Here is a 17,966-nt window from a genome sequence, read left to right as displayed (position 1 = left end):
CCTCTGTATTTGGCAGTGCTTTTATTTTACTTAGAGTAAGCTTTTGTCAGGGGTTCCAGCTTTTTCTCAAATCCATAGGGATCTCTCTTCAGGACTCTGTATCCCATTATCCTATCACACCACACAGATGTCTTTTTCCTTGTTTCTCTTTGCACTCTATTTCATTCCCCTCTCTTTTCTCTAGCGAATAAATACTTTCTTGCACATGCTCAGGCAAAAATCTAATGAGTTGTTTTGCTCCTATATAGAAGCATTTATATGTAACCAAAACTTGTTAAAGGAAACATATCGAAAGTTATGACTAAGATGGTATATTTCATCCTCTAACATTCGTTTATGTTTCTTTCCGAGGAATATAGACATATTGTAAGAATCTGTGATGATTTAAGTTGGCTAGAGACGTTGGCTTCTTTTGTCACATTATGTTTTCACAAACTCAAAATCTGCTAAATGATGTCATTGTTTTCTTGCTCCCAAACGGCATATTGTAGAATAATATTTTTAATTATTCCCTCACAATTACATACAGAGATAATATATCTGGTATATTTTTTGTATTTTTCCAAATGAGTGATGTTTTAGCAGGTAATATCATTTTTCTATTAAATTAAAAAACGGAGAAAAACAAAGTTTCAAAATGAAAGTCAGTTCCACAATTTAATAATAATTTAGGAAATTTATGCCCATGTTACTCATTCCATTCTTCCACCATATTATCAACTGTATCTTTGGCCACCTGATGTGAAGAGATGACTCATTAGAAAAGATCCTGATGCTGGGAAAGATTGAGGGCAAAAGAAGGTGGCAACAGAGGATGAGATGGTTGGATGGCATCACTGACTCAATGAACACGAGTTTAGACTGGCATTCTGCAGTCCATAGGGTTGCAAAGAGTCAGACATGACTTAGCAACTGAAAAACAACAATCTTTTGATTTGACTATATGAAGACAGCAGTGTTGTAGCCTTAGGCAGCTTTCTGAATCTGCCCTACAACATGAAATTAGTGGTCCTGGTGGCCTTTTCACAATAAACCTCCTGTGAACTGTTTTGTTTTCCCACCTCCACCCAAGTTACAGCTCTAAGGCATTTCAGACTTAGATGTGGCACAATGCCTTTCAACACTACTTGATTTTAAACAGCCAGTTGAAAAGGAAAAGTAGATGAAATTAGATCTCGCATAAATATATACATTGGATTTTACTGTTTAAAAAGACAAATTTCTTCATACTAGAAAATTCTTAGCAAATGAACCAGTTAATTTGTAACAATTTTATTAGCAAGTCTGTGAAATGAATATTCTTTTTTCTACTCATGTATTAGTTCAGCGCTGGCATTAACTCAGTAATATGCAAAGATGTAAACTTTGAGAAGGTTATTTTCAATACAAAGACCTAAATGCTGACCATTATTTTTTTTTTCTGTTGGTTACAATATAGGAAGTCACAGTAAATCCTTAAGTATTGCACAATAAATCTATTAGTAACACATTTTCATGATTTCTGCCAGAAACTATACTCACAATGTTAAAAAAAAAAAAAAAGGAGGTGGCTACATTTTAAGGAATAATTAATCTATAAACTCCCACTAAGTAGAAGTCACTAGATGAATCTTGAGGCTAAAATGAGGCCTAAAAAGGAAAACTATGCCTTAAGAAGTTTACAAAGTACTTTAGGAAAGAAGCCACATAAATGTAAATATATCAACCCCGTCCCCAAACTAATCACTAAATTCTATTATTCTGAGAAATAAGATATTTAATGGATCAACATTCTCTTGACTCTTTGTAATGAATCTTAAGAGATGCTTTTTCTAAGAAGTTATCCTATATATGTAAAATAATCCTTACTCCTAAGCCAATTGTTTTTCCATAAATCTTTAAAAACACCACATCTTGGGCTTGGCAGATTTTTAAGACTCTTTAAAAGTTTTATGGGCTCAAAACTATGAAAAGAAAATTATAAATTGAAATTATTATTAACTGATAATACCATATGTACAAAATTGTATGTTATATCAACTATTCAATTGCATTGAGACCCAACTTATTTAATTATGTATAAATATTTAGTGTGGAAGGTGGTAGCATCTTAGTGTTTGTTATAAGAGAAAGTCAGATCTCTAAAATTTCCTAGATTCTATGAAGACTTTTAAATGGTCATGCCTTAGCCAAAGTATTCAAATGACACTGTTAAACATTTTGAGTGAACAATATTCAAGCAAGAAATTAATCTCTAGTTCTGTCTGGGATTTACATAATTAAATGGTAGGATTAAAACCATGTGAATAATTTCATGAAACTCAAAGGAATAAAATGACTTTACCAAAATTAAATATGAAAAAAGAATACAAAAACTGGCTTTTTTAAATCTAAAATTACCCTATGATCTGGAGTAGGTAGCAAAATTTCATTAAGTACAACATCCAAATAAATGTAGCAATAATATACTAATTGTTCTATATTCAATCATTGTGTACACTTCCAACTTATTAGTAATTCTGTTGACTGACCACTTTCCCCCCTGAAAGGATGCTGTTTCTTTTATCCAAGTCTCAGTTTATATTTTTCTCACAAGCAAAGTCTTTGCCTTTCTCAGACCCAAGTGATAAGTGACAGTTGCCTAGTCATGTCCGATGTGACCTCATATGGACTCTAGCCTGGCCAGGTTTCTCTGTCTGTGGAATTCTCCAGGCAAGAATACTGGAGCGGATTGCCATTTCCTTCTCCAGAGGATCTTTCCGACCCAGGGATCAAACACAGGTCTCCTGCATCACAGGCAGATTCTTTACCATCTGAGCTAACAGGCCTTTGCATTGAGAGAAAAATCTTCTATGCTAATTAATAAACAAGATGGTGATGTTATCATAATTAATAATTAATGCATAATCTGGTGTCATGTCATGGTCATGAAAGACATCTATTTCTTCACATTCTGTTCAAATGTGAGAATGTCAACTGCCTTGGTCTTTTGATCAGTTTGTTAATATCTACAAAATGGAAAGCAATTGGAGAAAATTATACTGTCACCTCAGACACGATGGTCCAGCCCTGCCTGTGCTCACCTATGATCCATAAATACGTGCTCTTCATTCCTTGTTCCCATACCCTAAATCTAGGGAGGCTGTCCTAGCAGTATCTTAGCTCTGAACCATATGCCACATTCTCACACATGGAAGGTTCTGATCTCTGCTGTTCAGGCTTTTTGTGTTGGTTCTTGATCTAGGGTTCAGGGACTTTCTCCATGAGTTCTGGGTTGGCTCCCTCTCCAGGCCAGTCCTCAACACTATTTGACCACTTGGTTCTTACTTTCTCAGTAGTTCTGACCTTCATTATTCATGCCTCCCCTTCAGCAGCTCCATCATCACTCGGAATTGTTCATCTAATTCCTTGTGCACCATTTTCCTAATTTGTTGTATTATTTCTTAACCCTCAGCTTCCAAACTCTTCTAGTTCTACTTAATAAATCTTGTTCTCCTTGTTTAAGTTCTTCGCCTTGGATTATAACATTTATTATCAATTTTAAAAATAGTGGTTATCCTCTAAGAGACAATTTTGGGGCAGGTGTTTTGTATGTGGTCTACTCTCACATTGCAGCACTCAACAGCAGTGGTCCTCAGCCTTTTTGGCACCAGGGATCAGTTTCATGGAAGACAATTTCTCCATGGATCAGGGGTGGCTTGGAGATGATTCAAGTGCATTACACTTATTGTGTACTTTATTTATATTATTACTACACTGTGATATATAATGAAATAATTACACAGCTCACTAATACAGAATCAGAGGGAGTCCTGAGCTTGTTTTCCTGCAACTAGATGGTTGAGCTCAGGTGGTAATGTGAGCAATGGAGAACAGCTACAAATACAGATGAAGCTTCACTGGCTCATCCATCCCTCACCTCCTGCTCTGCAGCCTGGTTCCTAACAGACCATGGCCTGGTATTGGGATTTGCAGACACCTGCTCTACAGGAAAAGTATCATTTCTCTATATTTAGTGAAAGAAAAGTGAGGCTTGACAATCTCAGACCCTGGTTCTCTGACTCCATGTCTACTCTCTGACCATTAGGAGGATAGCTCACATACTAGAAAGGCTCTTAAAATAGAATTCTCAGGATGTATCATAGAACTTCTGATTCTGGCATTGCTGGGCCACACCAAGAGATTCCAACAATGAGCCAGGCTTGGGAGTCAATTCACTGCACCCGTTGCCACCAGCCTACTGTAACCTCTATTTGTGGGGTGCTCCACCCTTGAAATGAAACTTTAATCATTTTTAAAATCGACAGTGTCCTACAGATTCACAAGGCATCATTTTGCTCGGAGGAGTTCCACGTATCAGTCTGCTTATATGACGAATATTATACACATTCTGGATTGTATGCTATTCTCATTCTCTCTTCTCCTCTTTTTACCCAGACCTCAAATCTGAATAGTAGCTGGTTAATACCAGTAGTCTTGGAATGAGAATTTTTCTCTATAGGCTTGGAAGACCTACATAAGGACAAGAATCATTACCACAAAGTCATAACCATATGGACATCAAGTTTCCATTAATGTGTTGGGAAAACATATTAATAATAATAAGATGCAAGCATGTTCTTCTACAGTCACTAGCACAAAAATATAAGTAATTATATTGCATAAATAGATCAAACTTTAGTTATTCTAAAATGAATCTTTCTACTAAAATAAACCATAAATATTTTCCCTAACTTTAAAATAAACTTTTTGTGTCACTATATTCCAACTGAAAACAAGAAGCAAACAAAATCATTAATTCTTTCCACTAAAACCTTCTAGGTGCTTAGCAGTTTGAAGTCAAGGGTCAATTTGTTTTAATGAAGATTGATACATAGGATAGCTGCAATTATTTTTGCTTCTGGTACTCTACATCAAATGTATTTTTAAAACTTTGAGAAGTTTTAGAGGAATAGTGAGTAAATCTTCAAATGATGAATTTTTTAAAAGGAGAACAAAACAACCAGATAGCTATTTTACCAAACATGGTAGGGGCCATAATTTTTTCCTCACTCATACAAGGGATAGAAATGAGGTACGAAGACAAGCCAGAAATCCTCTGAATCAATTAAGGATTTACTGGAAGATACAAGGAGAAGACCCAGGATGTGTGACCAGAGACTGCACTGGACACAGAAGTGCCTCACGATGCTGAATTAATGTGCTTGCCATGCTTCCCCTTCTTAGTCAGTGCTATCAATTATGTTTTCCCTACAAGTCAGTAAAATAATTTAAAAACTGATGCTTTAAAGTCCAAAGTAAAGGAGATCCAAAGAAGGAATCTTGCTTCTGTCTGGTTATCTGTTAGAGCTGAAAAGTAAATGGATCTGGGCCTTGGTTGATCAAGTCATCACAAAAAAGGCCTGAGCTGCATGTAGTTGATACTGGAGTAGGTCCAAAGAAGGAAGAGAGGTCTGCTTCTGAGATGGCAGCCCAAGAAGGCACTAGTTCAGGAAAGAACTTTAAAAGCCAGGAAATGAATCAGAATGGTTGCAAATGGTGGCAGTCCATAACACATCACCAAATCAGGAGGACCAGGCAGATGGGAAACCAGAAGAATACACCCCACTTTGGAAAATGCCCATTATAAATTTGATTTAGGCCAGATAAGCTGCTGGGGCAGGTTAATTTCCATAAGTAAGACATACTTTACTCTATTTTGTTGTGTTCCTTTAACAGAGAAACTGTGTTTTTCTAAATTCTGATCTCCTGTCTGGTATTGTGCCCCTTGTAAACTTCAAAATACTGGCTAAGAGGGAGATCTCAAGATGTAACATAAACGGTATCTTTTCTCAAGGATGGAAATTCAGCATATGAGCCAATATTGAATTTCTGACAATTATTCATTCACATATTCAACTAATGCATTTTTAATTGAGACAAAGCAGGAAGGTGCTAAGTGCTAAAACTTTGAGCATTTTAGCAAATGGCTACGGCCCTGACATTTAGTAATATGAATTTAAAAGGAATAAGACATTTTCTAGTTCTCCATTGATCATACTATCCAGAGCAAACTATCAGATAAAAAATCTCAGAAATAAAAGAAAGACCAGTTACCTGTTTATTCCCTAGAGAGTCAAGCAAAATGAGAATGCTTCTAATTTGTTTTGCCTTGATAAAATCCATGGACTTTGTTGTTCAGTCACTAAGTTGTGTATGACTCTTTGTGACCCCATGGACTGCAGCACACTAGGCTTCCCTGTCCTTCACTATCTTCCTGAGTTTGCTCAAATTCATGGCCACTGAGTCAGTGACACCATCCAACCATCTCATCCTCTGTCATCCCTTTCTCCTCCTGCCCTCAATCTTTCCCAGCATCAGGGTCCAATGAGTTGGCTCTTCCTATCAGGTGGCCAGTTGGGCCTTATACCTTGTCAAAAGATTTTCCTCTTTTGACAATCTAGAGGTAGATTGTCCTCTACCAAGTTGTAACAGCTTGGTAGATGGTTTTATAAATCCTCCGTTTATAATTTGAAATTGGAATAAGGCATTTCAGAATTCTCATCAATTTATTTTATAGATCATAAAATTAGTATCTAGTGACTTGCTTAAGTTTTATCTGCAAATCAGTAGTTAGAATAATCAAATCCTCAACTTAAACAATAGTATCTCCTTACACCATAAATTTTCTTCGTTAAAGAAGGTACATTTATTACTTTATCTGTTGTGGTTTCTCTCCTGCAGGGTACAGGCTTTAACAGTTTCACTGGTGTTGGGGGAGTGGGGACAGAGGATGCCCAACTCTGCTTCATAGAGCCTTCAGAAAGGGCATTTGTATATAGAAAACATTCCATTGAGATATACATGAAAGACAAATTAAATCAAGTCATGACATTGAGAAGTTTATTATGTTTCTTTTTGCTTAACATTTATAGTCACTGATAAAATGATATTTCTAAAATATACCTTTGAAAGCCAAAAATGTGTTTACTTCTCCTATAGCAAAAAGATGGGGAAACCTGGAAAGTTGCTTTCTGTGTGTGTTTGCGGTGTGTTTAATTTCTAACTCCTTTAGTTTTCCTTTATAGTTTAATTTTGCTGTTTAATACTGAGTTATATAAAGTTGTCAGAATAGGCATATATCTTCACAAACAACTATCCTTATTTTATGGATTAAGACACTGAAGCTCCCCAAACACAAATAACTTGCCTTGAACATTATTACCTTAAATTCAACAAAGCCACTGATATTCATTGTTCAAATATCATAAGTAAACTACTTATTGAAGGGTTTTTATGTAATGTAAAATAAACAACAAAGGAAAATTCTGTCTCCAATTAATGATTTTTTTTAAGTTAAAATACAATTCCTGATTTAATATATTCTGTTCCCTTGAGGTTAAAAACAATGTGCCTATGTGTTCAGGGTCAAACCCAAACCTCCATTAGAAATTAACAAATTTTCATATAAATCATAAAGAAAACTTGAAAACTTTTCACCTACCATATACAAATAGCAAAGATTTTTGTATGAAGTAAAAAAGATACAGATATCTTTCTCTTCTTTTCTCTCCAGTCATTAATTTTTCCTTTTTCCAAATATAAGTACTTTTTAAATTATATTTATTACTTTTACTTTTTTTGTATAGAATCCAAAAAATATTGAATCAGTACCTGCAAATGCTGGCGCAACAGCAATTTCTTATTAGAGTGATCAACCTTAACAACAATTACACAATCAGATATGGTCTAGGCAAGTCTTTCGTTTGTCAGTTTTAAAATAACACAGTCCTACTCAGGAAGTTAGCAAGAATGCATATTTCCATCCAGGTGGGAGATGTACAGCATGATCACTTCCTGAGAGAGGGCTTAAAGCCCATCCTTTCCAGGTGTTTGGTATATTTTTGGCAGTCTTTTCTATTTGCTTCTTCCACAGGGGACAGCAGAATTCCAAGCTCTTTAGTTACAACATTCAAGATAGATCTTCTCATTGTTTGGGGGGAAAATATTGTGATTTTTAAAAAACTACTTCCAAAAGTTAGAATGTTTATTCAGAGCCCAGTATGAATCACAGGGAAGCTTTCTGTGGACAAAGTCTAATTCTAACAATCTAACGAGGTTAGTAGGTCACTGAAACTATTTTTCCCTTCCTTTAAGCTAATATTTCCAGGAGGTGAGAGGGCTGGGGAATACTCTAAGCAAATATCAATAAGGCTTCCCTGGTGGTTCAGACGGTAAAAAATATGCCTGCAATGTGGGAGACCTGGGTTCAATCCAAGATCGGGAAGATCCCCTGGAAAAGGAACCGGCAACCCACTCGAGTACACTTGCCTAGAGAATCCAATGGACAGTGGAGCCTGGTGGGCGGCAGTCCATGGGAGTGGACTGCGGGAGTGGACGTCCCACAAAGAGTGGAACGCGGCTGAGCAACTGACACACCTGTACACACACACACACACACACACAAATATCAACGTGATCAGTTTTTCTAAAGTTTTTGAGAACTAACTAGAAAAAAGTGAAAAGTCTGTGATACTACATTTTACAGCTTAAAAGGAAGTCATGGCTTTGCCCATCTCGCTCAGGTATGCCAGCAATGGTAGTGTGACTAGTGCTTTTTCTCCAGTCCTGTGTCCTTTAACTTACTTTCTACACTGTGCCCACTTATAATAACATACATATTTAGTCCCTGCTTTTAATATTTTTACTTTTTTGGGTGGGGAGTATGAAGTAAAAAGGATAGCTTTATTGCTTTGCCAGGCAAAGGGAAACACTGGGCTTCTATGTCTATAGTCCCTGCTTTTATTTTATCATGATAATGGTAAAATAATTCATCTTCCCTATTGTTCCATGTTCCTCTGTACTTTTTAGCACTGAGACTTGTGTCCAATAAGGTTTTCTATTTACAAACTCCATTATGAACAACAGACCTTGTTTTTTCATTTCAGTGATTATTCACCTTCCACTTTAAGAAGTCACTATGAATTAAAATTCCCATGCTTCTCTCACTTTCAATTAAAAGACAGTACTATTTATTTAACAAGGGAGGAAAAGGCAGGTAAACGTGGTAGAAATCACACTGGACCTGACTTAAGCGACCAGGATCCTGAGTTGGTACAATAATTCCTGAGTCCAGGATCCAACTCATTCATTCAGATACTATTCATAAAAGTGTTTCTAGATCTCAGATTCTGTGCCCAATACTGAAATAATATAGTGCACAAAACATTCATTTTCTCAGTCCTAACACAATGTGGTGAGGAAGATAAGAAGTAACCAAATAATCACACAAATTAAAAATATTATTACAAATGTAGGCAAAGTTTGAATACATCTGAAAGGTTAATATGTGCATCAGATATCCTAGAGGAAGTGATATCTGACCCAAGATATGAATAGGTTGGACACACAGAGCAGAGAACACTGGTCTGGGCAGAGTAAAGTCTTTAAAGAAAGGCCCTGAAGCTATGGTTTTTCCAGTGGTCAGGTATGGATGTGAGAGTTGGACTATAAAGAAAGCTGAGCACCAATTGATGCTTTTGAACTGTGGTGTTGGAGAAGACTCTTGAGAGTCTCTTGGACTGCAAGGAGATCCAACCAGTCCATCCTAAAGGAAATCAGTCCTGAAATATTCACTGGAAGGACTGATGCTGAAGCTGAAACTCTGATACTTTGGCCACCTGATGAGAAGAACTGACTCATTGGAAAAGACCCTGATGATGGGAAAGATTAAGAGTGGGAGGAGAAGGGGATGACAGAGGATGAGATGGTTGGATGGCATCACTGATTCAATCGACATGAGTTTGAGTAAACTCCAGGAGTTGGTGATGGACAGGGAAGCCTGGCGTACTGCACTCCATGGGGTCGCAAAGAGTAAGACATGACTGAGCGACTGAACTGAAGCAGCAGAGTAGTTTAAAACGGAACTTTAGGTCCTTAGGTAAGGAGAAGACAGTACCAGATATGATAGAAAGAGGCCAGATCCTGCAGAATCTAGGAGGACTCGTTAGCAAATTTGGTCTCAAAGTTAACAGCAATGTTAAAAAAAAAAAAAAAATAGAATTGATGACATTGGATTTGCATTTTAAAAAACTGCACCAAATCTGTGGAGTATGGATTAGAAAGGTGTAAAAGCACAATGAGGGAAAAGAACTTTACAGGAATCCAGAATGTAGATTATGATCATTTGGACCAGAGAGATGTTTAGTAGGAGAGAGAAAAGTAAATGGATTCGAATACACTTTATTTGAGGAGTGAAATGAACCAAATTTTATGACGAATTGGATATAGCCGATGAGAGCGTCCATAGGGACCTACAGGTTCAGGGCTTGCAAAAGCCATTGACTGAAATGGGCCATGTTTGCAGGGAATGTAAGAAGTCTGGTTTTACATTACTATGTTTGGGGTATCCTTGATCAACAGCTTGGAAACTGAGGTTTATACCGCTCACTTTCCATACCTTTAAAATGAGAGACTGAGTAAATCATTTCTAAGACTCTCTTTCAACTATATACTTTGATTTTATTCTGTCGCTTTTAAATGTTTTTTAATACTGATTTTTATTTGCTTTTAAATTTATTTTTACTTATTTTTTACTTGTATTTATATTTGTTTTTTATATTACTTTTATTTTGTTTTTGTTGTTATTTATGAATTCACTGGACCTTTTCCCATGGACTAGGGTTGGGGAGGTTGGGATGATTCTCGCACATTAAATTTATTGTGCACTTTACTGCTATTATTATTACATCAGCTCCACCTCAGGTCATCAGGCACTAGATCCTAGAGGCTGGGGACCCCTGTTTTAGAGGGAAAGATCTTTGGTGTTCAAATTGTCAACTTATAATTTATTGCTTTTGGCCCTAAACTGAATACAGTATCCAATTCCCTATTCAGTTCCTCTGTCAGTTGTTCTTAAACATTTTTACAGCTCTCTTTTCCATCAGGGGAGGATGGTGCAGTGGGAACAAAGGACTGGTAAGAACAAAATGCCATTAAAAATGTAGAAAGACAGTAAATACACAAAGAAGATCATAAAAGGAAATTCTATGGTCAAGTCTACAAATGTATTAAATAGTGCATACATTTCAGAAAGTGTAAACTGCAATTAGCTCAAGGCAACATTACATATGCAGTGATAACACAGGGTCCTTCCTGACAATGGCAGTAATTCCAACTATCTTTATGGGCTTGTTAAAAGTAGGATTTGGTTACTGGGGGATCTTCCCTGGTGGCTCAGACAGTAAAGCGTCTGCCAATATGCGGGTAACCCGGGCTCAATCCCTGGGTCAGGAAGATCCCCTGGAGACGGAAATGACAACCCACTCCAGTGCTCTTGCCTGGAAAATCCCATGGACGGAGGAGCCTGGCAGGCTACAGTCCATGGGGGTCACAAAGAGCTGGACACAACTGAGTGACTTCACTTTCTTTCTTTCTTGGTTATTGTGGAAGGCAGCCTCTAAGATACCCCAGTGATCCCCATCTCTTGGCATTCACACCTTTGAATGAAAGCTGATCTTTCTGGTTGTACTCCATCCCTAACCCCACACCTAACTAAAAGCCAGGAGTACATCAGAAAACTACTATTTACAGCATATGCAAAACAGACCTTTCACTCTTCACTTGTTCTCTGAAAGATTCAACTGTCAGTAGGAATGCAAACTTCAGTTATAAATCCAAACTTTTGAATTTCCTACACAAGAAAAATTGTATGCTGTAAATATACCTCCATGTTTTTTTCATGAGATTATCATTTACCCCCACATCAACTATGTATCACCACTTGATCTCCGAAAAATCTTAGGAAGATAGAAATAACACATTAACATGGAAATCATACTTTGATGCTTCTGTGATATGCTGATTGTTTCATATAACCCTCACAATAAAAAACTATAAAGGACATTAGCCCATTCATGTAGAAACTAGGCTATTTAAAGAAGCTAAACACATTACTAAAGGTCTTATCTACAGCCAAGATTCAGTACATCTGAATCTGATTCTGCCCTTTTTCCATGACCCTATCCCCATGTCTTAGAGATATGCTTGAAGAAGCAGCCCCCAACCTCCCCAAGAGACGATACTCAGTATCACCAGCTATCATAAATGCTGTTTCCTCACAGGACCAGTAGCAGATTTCCTTGCAGCTTTCAGAGTTGGGGGTGTTTCTTGTTGTTTTGGAATTCTTCAAAAAAAATAAATAAATAAATAAAAGAGAGCCTTCAAAGAATGTCTCCAAGCGTACAGAATGGCATTTCTTTGTGCCCTGGTCAATTTCTTCTCTCTCTCCCTCTCCTTCATATTCACTCTTTCTTTTTCTTCCTTCCCCTTTTCTCCTCTTCCTTTCTGTTTCTCCTATTGCCAGATGTGTATTCCTTTCATATTACTGAAATCTTCACATTCTGTTCTCTTTTATTCTCACTTCCTCCACTAACTCCAGCAATTCTTCCATCTCTAGACCTCTACAGTGTGTGGAGAAACACTCCTTAAGCCCTTTCTCCTTCTCAAGCATGCCGTGTGATCTGTTTATGATGCTGGTGTTCACCTTCAGCAGGAAGGAGGAACTCTCCCAGCAGTCACCCAGATGGACTTTCAGCTTTCATCCTCCTGGTTAACGATGGCATTCCTAATGGAAATCTTGTCTCCTGGGGCACAGCTGTTAACAACTTATTTGGCTAACTGTGCACTAGAAAACCAAATACATTCATTGCCTTCTATTTAAGCTGATTTGAACAGGGCTTCATCTTAATCTTCCAGAAGGAGATGAAGGGGTGGGGTTGGTATGGTTATTTTTCAATTTGGGCTCCCTATTCCTAAAGAGGAAAGAACCCCTGCTCAGCCTGCTAAGCTGCATTTTAATTCTTCAACTCATCCCTTCTGAAAAAGTTAACACAGTCCTCTCAGGTGAGTGACTCTCAAGCAAGGAAACTGGCCTGTGAGCCAATGTACCATTGCTTTCTGCTGCCATACTATCGATTGTAAAAGCAGACCTAGCTACATAGTCAAAACTTCATTACCCTTTATTCTAGTGTTTGCTGTAACATGTGTATGCATGCTCAGTCACTTAAGTCGTGTCTGACTCTTTGTGACCCCATGGACTGTAGCCCACCAGGCTCCTCTGTCCATGGGATTCTCTAGGCAAGAATACTGGAGTGGGTTGCCATATCCTCCTCCAGAGGATCTTCCCAACCCAGGGATTAAATCCACATCCCCTACATTGCAGGAGGATGCAATGTAGTGGCTCTTTACCACTGAGCCACTAGGAAAACACTTTTATGTTGTAGCATACTTCTTAAATATTTAAGTGAAGAAATAATAAAAGAACAAATTAATAAATATGAGTCATCTCAGTGTACCCATGAAAGATAAAAGCAAATTTTTTCAGCCAGACATTTGATGGACTTTGGGAGTCCTCATAACTTCCCAATCAGTCTCTCACTTCCAAAGGGGCAAGGGGATGGGGCTGGGAGGGGGCGTTGGAGAAGCAGAGTTAACTGAGACATTTTTCAAAGTTAAGAAGCGATATCAAAGATCCTAGAACCTTAATATTCACTGAGATAATTAAACACAATGTAGAAAGGACCCTGATTCCGTGTAACATCAATATCCATGAGCACTCTTCCTTCAGCTGATATTCATTAAGTATTGCTATAGAACAGACATTGTGCTAAGCCCTAAGTCTAGCAAAGCCTGACCTACTCACTACTGCAGTGGGGTTGGGGAGGCAAGCATCAATCAAATGCACCATCGTTATAAGCTAAAATAAGCATTCTGGACAAAAGGCACTTAATGTCCTAGACAGACAAACACAAAAGAAACAGATCTGTTTTTTTTTTTTTTTTTTTTTATAATTGCTGAATGTAGAAAATCAATTGGAGGAAACCCAAGTAATTCATCATTGTGCAAAGTAACTGACTTTTTAATATTAGATTAATGAAAATATACACAGAAGAAACCTCATCTTGTGTGCACTTGTCTGGAACTTTGAAAAATAAATTTTATATTCTACACAGGAAAACATATAAGCTGGGCAGCACCCAGGCAAAATTACTCTACACTCAAGGTACTTTTGATGTTTCACTGTGTATTAGTTTCATGCATGGTTTAACTGGAGTGGGGTCTCAGTGGGTGGGAGGCAAGTACCCCTTGTTAAACCTGCTGTAGTCGTGTGCGTTATAAAACTTCAGGATATGGTAACAGTGGAACTACATTCAGCTGCTTGTTATTTCAGAATCAATGCATTAGTTCAACAACATGGATCTTTAATAGGAACCACAACACAAAATATACTTTTTCATAACAGATTCCTCTAGTTACTTCCAGAAAATAACACTGATTTAAGAAATTCAACTAATAGACACGACATCAACATGTTAAAATTAGAACAGTATGGGGAAAAGCTACCTTTTTATTGAAAGTGAGTTCTTTCCATGTTTATATATTTTTTCTTTTTTTAAATTTATTTATTTTAGTTGGAGGCTAATTACAATATTATAGTGGTTTTTGCCATTATATATTTTTATTTTCTCTAAATATTTAATTATCCTTCCATTATTCTGCTATAATCTTTTCCCATTTAATCTCAAATTATTTGAAACACCATTACTTGCTTACCACTCCCTATACAGTCTAACATTTCTAGCATTTAAAGTATTTACTTCCTTCCCTTACATTTTGACTTTTTCTACTTCACAAAATAAGAACTAGAAATTTTCTCACTACAAATGTCATTAAAGTTTATAGCATTGAGGGAAAGAATGCTTAATCAAATCATAATTATTTTCCACCTATCAAATTATAAATTTGAAAAGCTCCTATTAGACTAGTCGTAAGAAAATCCCATGGATGGAGGAGCCTGGAAGGCTGCAGTCCATGGGGTCGCTGAGGGTCAGACACAACTGAGCGACTTCACTTTCACTTTTCACTTTCACGCATTGGAGAAGGAAATGGCAACCTACTCCAGTGTTCTTGCCTGGAGAATCCCAGGGACGGAGGAGCCTGGTGGGCTGCTGTCCATGGGGTCGCACAGAGTCGGACACGACTGAAGCGACTTAGCAGCAGTAGCAGCAGCACACCTATAATTATACATTATTCTATGTTGAATTCAGAGACACATAAGTTCACTGGATAGTTTCACAAAAAAGATATTATATGATTTAATGTATATTTACATGTAAGTTTTTGCTCAAACTATTAACATATTAAAAAGGAAGTGTCGACTCCTTAAATTCATTCACACCCAAAGAAATTTATGACTGCTACAAAACTAGTTTCCATGCAGTATTAAACTAAAAGAGACAGAATACATTCTATTTCCAAAAGTTTTTAAGGTGGATTTTTTTATAAACTAGAATCAGACTGTAGTTCATAAGCAGACCTTATAGCTCAGAATTCTCAATATGCTAAGAGAAATGTCTGCAGAAAATCTATTTTTTTTAATTTATTGTGACAAGTAAACAGAAAATAGCCACAAGGGAAAACATGACCTATAAAACCTTATTTTTATTAGCTGAATCTTTGGTATCACAAGGAAATTACATCAATTACTATAATATGTAAAGCAATGAAATGCCTTTCCCATAGTATTATTTTCATATGGAAATCTGAAAAACAACATTCTAAAATATGGAATGCAATTTTAAAAAATATTTAAAAAGACTTATCAGTAAAATGTGTCCATTTTGGATTAAGAATAATATAAAACATTTGCATGTATTTTAGTATCACCAAACAACGTTGTTAGTATTGCTACAGCTGACCCAGCAACTTAAGAATCAAACGCTTCCTAAGAGACTGGAGTGGGGGCAGTGGGGGGCTAAGCATTATATTATATTCCATCTAAATATAGCATAGTCATTACCAATTCCACTTATTTTCCACTTTCTGAAAATTAAATTCCTTCTGAATAACTGAATATAAGAACTGACTTCATTAATATTTTTACAGAGGGCTATGCTTTTTTAACTTTTTCTAAATCAAAATCTTCCAGTATTTAATTTATAAAAAAGAAGGAAGGCCTCTACTTTTAAACATAATAATAGGGAGCATGATGTCATGAAAAAAGGAAAGCTTGAAAGCAGAGACAAGAGAGACCCCTCGCTTTTCATTGCCAATTGTGTCTGGGATCTGCGATGTGACCTTGAGAAGTCAACTAACAACTCAAAGCCTCGCTTTACTTGTCTGTGAAGCAAATACAAAGTTATAGTTACCAGCTGTTTTCAGGGTCCATGAGTCTGGGTGGGATCTTCCCATGTCACATACATGCACGTCAGCTGGGCTTGGCTGAGCCTGTATGGGACCAAAAGGCATGTGCTCCGTCACGACGCCTCCGCCGTGGCCAACACCACACAGGCGGCACCAGGCTGCAGAAGGTCCAGGGAGGCATCGTTCCTCCCACCGACACACCAAGTCTACAACTACATATGGAGCAAGGCCTCTGTCAGAAACCTGAAAACTAGCTGAATAGCTAGCTCCTTCATGGGAGGAAATAAGAAAAGCGGCACAGCCACAGATACGTAGGAGCGGCTGAGACAGTCTCGCGATAAACATGCTCCGTAGGACACCCACAATCGCGGAGAAACTCAGAAATTATCCATCTTGAAATATCCTAATGGAAAAATATTCATTGAATTTACTTCTTTTCCACAAATACTGCCAGAAATATGTTGAAATTCTGTATGTATAATATTGAAGGAACTTCTTTCACAAAAGGCTTACTATATGACAAAAGTTAAGGTCAGAATAGACTTTCTACTATGTCCATTAGATTCATGACTTTTATTCCCAGCTGCCTGTTGCCCTCTAGTTTTGCATCTCCTTTCTAAGAAGCCATTCAACTCGTTTTTCTCCTCACCTCGGTACCTGGAATCAGTCCTTGTTGGTCTTTCCATTCTCAGTTCAGCATGCTTCTGTTTTAGGAAAAGCATGCTTCAATCCTGACCTTTTGTTGTCAGGCCTTGAATCATGGCCTGGGTACAGGCAGAGCCAAATTTACCGCAGGGTGGTTTGGCAACGTGATAATGCTGGCTAGCAAGCAACACCCAAACTGAGTAGCTTAAAATAATAGTCACTTTATTTGCTCATGATTTCTTGAGTAAGCTGGGCAGTTCTTGTCTGTGCAAGCTTGACAGATCCCTGTGGTCACTCAGGTGTGTCGGACTCTTTGTGACCCTATGAACTGTAGCCTGCCAGTCTCCTCTGTCCATGGGATTCTCCAGGTAGGAATACTGGAGTGGGTTGCCATTCCCTTCTCCAGGGGATCTTCCAACACGGGACTAAATCTGGGTCTCCTGCATTGTAGGCAGATTCTTTACCGTCTGAGACACCAGAGAAGCCCCAGAAGGTGGGCTGGGGCTAATGATCTTGGATGGCCTCCTTCATAACTAGTTAGGCCTGCTGCTGCTGCTAAGTCGCTTCAGTCGTGTCCAACTCTATGCGACCCCAAAGACGGCAGCCCACCAGGCTTCCCTGTCCCTGGGATTCTCCAGGCAAGAACACTGGAGTGGGTTGCCATTTCCTTCTCCAGTGCATGAAAGTGAAAAGTGAAAGTGAAGTCGTTCAGTCATGTCCAACTCTTAGTGACCCCATGGACTGCAGCCTACCAGACGCCTCCATCCATGGGATTTTCCAGGCAGGAGTACTGGAGTGGGGTGCCATTCCCTTCTCTGAGTTAGGCCTAGTGGGCTTCATTTCTGGAAGGACAGACAACTAATCTCTGCTTCATGTAGTTTCCTATCCTCCAGTAGTCTAGTTCTGGTTTCTCGAGCTTCTGAAAAATGGGAACAGAACAGACAAGTCCCCAAGTACAAGCCCTTTTTAAACCTCCATTTATATTAATTGTACGTGGGCCCCTTTGAACATAGCAAGTCACATGGTCAAGCTCAGATTCAAGGACGGGAATAGTGATTCCTTCTCCTGATGGGAGGACCTTTGCAAAGAGCAGCATACAGAGAGATAGGAAGAATTTATGACAAGTTTGCACAAAAGGCTGAGCCTAAAAATAGAAGCCA

At 37.9% G+C, this 17,966-nt stretch overlaps 1 pseudogene; it reads right to left on the bottom strand.

Moving 5' to 3' along the window:
* The window catches only part of LOC147371174 (large ribosomal subunit protein eL19 pseudogene), an 86,639-nt pseudogene extending 70,133 nt beyond the window's left edge, over positions 1-16,506 (bottom strand).
* Between the last annotated feature and the right edge of the window lie 1,460 nt (positions 16,507-17,966).

This window comes from Bos grunniens, chromosome 6, assembly GCF_055505025.1.
Source record: "Bos grunniens cultivar Pamir isolate PY7600 chromosome 6, Bosgru_T2T1.0, whole genome shotgun sequence".
NCBI lineage: Eukaryota > Metazoa > Chordata > Mammalia > Artiodactyla > Bovidae > Bos > Bos grunniens.
The sequence above is the reverse complement of the archived record's forward strand: the minus strand, read 5'-3'. Positions and strand labels throughout refer to the sequence as shown.